Source organism: Microtus oregoni, unplaced genomic scaffold (genome assembly GCF_018167655.1).
Source record: "Microtus oregoni isolate MIOR12 unplaced genomic scaffold, Mior012 000044F_ref0000062, whole genome shotgun sequence".
Taxonomy (NCBI): domain Eukaryota; kingdom Metazoa; phylum Chordata; class Mammalia; order Rodentia; family Cricetidae; genus Microtus; species Microtus oregoni.
In genome coordinates this window covers 10,269,890-10,274,838 of record NW_024543218.1, presented here as the reverse complement: position 1 = coordinate 10,274,838, position 4,949 = coordinate 10,269,890, and the positions used below count along the sequence as shown (strand labels likewise).

The window sequence follows — 4,949 nt, the reverse complement described above, 5'->3', positions numbered from 1 at the left end:
ATAGATTCTTGAGGGACTTTGATTTATTTCTAAGACAAGGTTCTTATAAAATTAAGATTGGACCCTTCTCTGTTCTCTGACTTCTTGTTTCACCATGTGACCTTTCCTTTTCTCAGTGATGCCATTCACCCTGAAGTGAAGTAGCTGGGGTCACCGCCTTGAGAGCCAAATCAATGACGATTGCAAACTATGAGTTAAATAAATTTCATTTCTGCATAAAGTAACCTGCCTCAGGCATTCTACTGTGTCAGTGGAAAGTGGACTAAAGTCGTGATGTTAGTTACATTGCGTAAGTTCTGCAACTGCACATTCACTATATGATTCATGTTTCTCTTTGGTTCTGTCATCTCTCACTTGACTGTGAGCTTCTTTGAATATTACAAGCCCGGAGGTATGCTACTCTGTCACCTCATGCTCATTCTTTTTCTACACTTTTAATTCAGGAGTAAGCCCAGAAAGATGGGGGGCGGGGATTTTCATGTACAACTCATCTAGGTTTAGTTTTTAAAAGTCCTCTGAGGCTGGAGAGATGGCTCAGGTTTAAAAGTGTTCTTATAGCAGACCCATGTTCGATTCCACACTTGAAAGCTCACAAGGGCTAGTAACTCCAGCTGTAGGAGATCTGACATATCTGGCCTCCACAGGCACCTTTCTCTCTCTCTCTCTCTCTCTCTCTCTCTCTCTCTCTCTCTCTCTCTCACACACACACACACACACACACACACACACACACACACACATGAATGCGCACACACACTTAAAGGTTAAAAAAAAAACAGAAAAACATCTGAATGAATGACCAGGACCTCAGACTGGAACTTGCAGGGAGTACTGGTCACTTTCTACCTTACCCCCACAGCCTTTGAGATTCTGATAAATGCAGAATCAATGGATTATCTCTTAGAACTGTGGCCGATTTTGTCTGTATTTATCAATTTTTTGATGAATATGAATGAAAGAAGAGAAGGACAACATGTAGAACATATTCATAGAACAGGTCATCCAGCTGTGACCTGAAGAGTGCCAACCATTGCTTAGTGGCAACAAGTGTTGCCTGGCTTGAGAGACACTCTGCCTCCTCTTAGAGGATTTTGCACTTCCAAGGTTTTGAGAACTTTTGTAATGAAAAAGTTTGACTTTTCTGGGCTAGTATTTCCTTCCCTTTCCCATCAGACTCCACCATACTCAACAACCATAATATTCATATTCTCTTTAACTTCACACATGAGGCTGCTTCTAAGGAAGATGGGTTAAAATTTCCAAAAGCAAGCAAACAACCCCGAAGACAGATGGGGTTAGTAAGGAAGCCCTGGAAGAAAGCAGGTGTGACCCTAGTTTAAGGGTGGGTGGCTGTGGTGGTTTGAAAGAGAAATGTTCCTCATAGTTTCATATATTTGAACAATAAATCCTCGGGTGATGACATCGTCTTTCGGCCTTTTAGTGGTGTGGCGTTGCTCAGGGAAGTCTCTCAGTGGGGAAGGGTGTTGAGGTTTTCTAACCCAACTGTACTTCCTGCATTCTTGAGCTTTTTCTGTCTCTGTTTCTCTCCTTTCCTCCTTCCCTCCCTCCTCCCCTTCTATTTCCTGTGTGAGGATGAAAGGTGAGGTCAGCATCCTGTTCCTGAGCCCGCGGCTGTTTTGTGCCAGGCCCTCTCCACCATTGAGGACTGTATCCACTCTCAAACTCTAAGCTAAAATGAATACTTTTCTCCCCACTTGCTATCTGTCAGAATGTTTTCATCAAAACAAGACAGGGGATAATACAGTGACATGTGGAAAGGATTTGATACTTTAGTAGTGTCTTGGTTACTTTTCTCTTGTTGACAAGAGACACCATGACCAAAGCAACTCATAAGAGATTGTAGAGGATTTACTTACAATTTCAGAGGAGCACGGCAGAAGGCAGGTGGGTACAGTGCTGCAGCAGTAGCGGAAAGCCCACATGCTGAAACAACAACCAGGAAGCAGAGGAAGAGTCAACTGGAATGGTGTGGGTTTTTGAAACCTCAAAACCTGCCCCCAGTGACACACTTCCTCCAACAAGGCACACCCCCCAATCCTTCCCAAACAGTTCCACCAACTTGGGACCAGCATTCAAACATATGGATCTATGGGGGTCATTCTCAATCAATCCATTGTAAGTAGGTTGAAACCAATAGAAATGTAGACTTTCAGAATTTTTGAGGTGTTTAGAAGCAATCACTACAAGAATTATGGCTCACCCCGCTGTGGGTGGTGCATGCCTTTAATCCCAGCACTCAGGAGGCAGAGGTAGGCAGGTCTCTATGTTTGAGGCCAGCCTGGTCTACAGAGTGAGTTCCAGGACAGCCTGGACTTTCCACAGAGAAACCCTACCTCAAAAAACAAAACAAAAACCCAACAAAGCAAAAAGAGAGAGAGACAGAGACAGAGAGAAAGAAAGAAAAAGAATTGTGGGTTGTGTATGTTTGTCTGTATGTGTGTGTGTACACACGCAACACATATGTGGAGGTCAGAGGACAACCTTGGGGCTTGGCTCTCACCTTCCAAAATGTTTGAGACAGGGTTTATTATTTGTTTTGCCACTGTGCCTGCTAGTCTGACTGGCCCTTGGGATTGCAGGGATTCTTCTATTGTAAGCCAATCTTCTCATAAGAACACAGGGATTACAGATGCCCCCATTGGGTGTCCTGCTTTTACATGGCTTCTGGGATTCAAACTCAGGCCCTCGCATTGCTCTGCACTCTTACCCACTGAGGCAGCTCCCATGCCCCCAAATTACAGAGTTTTATTGTTGTTGTTGTTGCTGTAATAGTTGACCTGTTTCAATCAGGGTCTCTGAAAGAAAGAATGTTCAGTCATACACTCTCGTTCAGTCATTCCTGCAGGGTTTGGGGACAGAAGTTTCAGAACAAAATAGACAAAACACAGGCAACAGTAGGAACTTCATATGGACAATGAGCTATCTTAAGGCCACAAAAGGTTCTGAAGAACAATATTGTCTCTCTACATCGGCATGGGGTAGTGAGGGCAGTTACTAGAAGCTGGTTTTAAAGCAGAACTACCTTGAGAAGAGCTGTGATACCCACCTACTTCTTGCTTGCCCCTTCAGCTGAACCCACAAAGGGCAGAGATCAGTGTGGAGAGAAGGGTGAAGACTAGACACGGAGGGCAAGCGGAAGGTATGAGGCACATGTCTCAAAGTAGAGGAATCTGGAAACTGGCAAAACACTGACCATTTCCTGAATATTGGTGTCCCTCATGATTTCTGTGTTGCTTTCTCTGCCTAAACATCGGTTAAATACCAGCGAGGCCCGAGGAGGCAGATAGAGACTCAGCCCTCGGTGTGTGAAAACAGCTCCAGAGTACACAGTAAACTACAACACAGACTGAAACCTAAGGAGGTGTAGAAATCATAGAAAGAGTTCAATGCTGGCCATTTTTAAAGGCCATTTATTACTTTAGTCTTGGCCTGAAGTACTGGTATACAGCATAAATGCAACATTCAAGAACTTAAATTAAAATGAAATTGAGTTCTTTATATCAATTAATAAGTTTGATTACTATTATCCAATAAATCCCTTATTTTTTTAAAAAAAACTTATCATTCAATCAGCATGCTTGTAACCCTAGGTGTTGAGGAAAATGGATTGCAAGTTTGAGGTAAGTCTAGGCAATTTAGTGATAATCAGTCCCAAAAATGAAATTTAAAAAGGGATAGAGATGAGTACTTACTTGGCAGGGGAGATCACAGCATGGTTTTCCCAGGGTGAGGCTTCTCCATTGCACTCTGCATGCACTGGTCCCTGTGATATCCCCAAATGTGGGAAACTCGGATGCATAATTTGTGGTAGTAGAAGAAGAGAAATGTCTCTTACAAATAAGTTATCCTCTAACCTCTACAGGTGTACAATACACACACACACCACACTACCCACATATACACACACATGTACACATACCACACACACCATATACACACACATATACCACACATACTCATTTATGCATGCACACATACTATATATATACATATATATATATATCACACAAATACCACCCCCCACACATACACCATACATACACACATATGCACACATACACTAAACAAATACACCATACCGATGTGGGATTTCCTTTTGTATACTGTGAATATCCCTGGTTAATAAAGAAACTGGCTTGGCCTGCTGGAATAGAACAGAACTAGGAGGGGAAAACTGAACTGAATGCTGGGAGAAAGAGGAGTTTAGAGAAGCCGTGGAACTGCCGCCAGAGACAGACTTTGCTGGTAAGCCACTGCCACGTGGAAATACACAGATTAATGGAGATGGATTAAATTGAGATGTAAGAGTTAGCCAATAAGAAGCTAGAGCTATGGGCCAAGCAGTGATTTAATTAATACAGTTTCTGTGCGGTTATTTTGGGAGTCTGGGCAGCCGGGAAATGAACAAGTGGCCTCCTACAACACCATGCACATACACACTCACTTATGCACACACACTCACACACATACACCATACATACATGACACACACACACTTTACATACGCCTCACATACCATAATATATCACACACACATGCACACACCATACACACTCACTTATGCACACACTCACACACATACACCATACATACACGACACACACACATTTTACATATGCCACACATACCATAATATATCTCACACACATGCACACACCATACACACATTTACCACACACACACACACACACACACACACACACACACATTAAATATTTTAAACTTCAAAACTGAAGTTTGCTTTTCTACTTTAACTGGTCATCTGCATTTGGCTTCTCTCCCCAGGCTTTGTCTCTGTTTAGAATCCAGGGCTCCCTGACCTCACTCCTGCTTGCATATTGTAGCTACAGGGATTTTCAGGCACGCAGGTCGTATCATCCATAGCTTGGTTGAAACTGGTACTTTCTCCAAAACAACATGGAAAAATC

At 42.8% G+C, this 4,949-nt stretch overlaps 1 pseudogene; it reads left to right on the top strand.

The window, feature by feature from the left end:
* Window positions 1-3,705: 3,705 nt before the first annotated feature.
* On the top strand, window positions 3,706-3,855 carry LOC121434822 (annotated as a pseudogene).
* The last annotated feature ends 1,094 nt before the right edge of the window (window positions 3,856-4,949 follow it).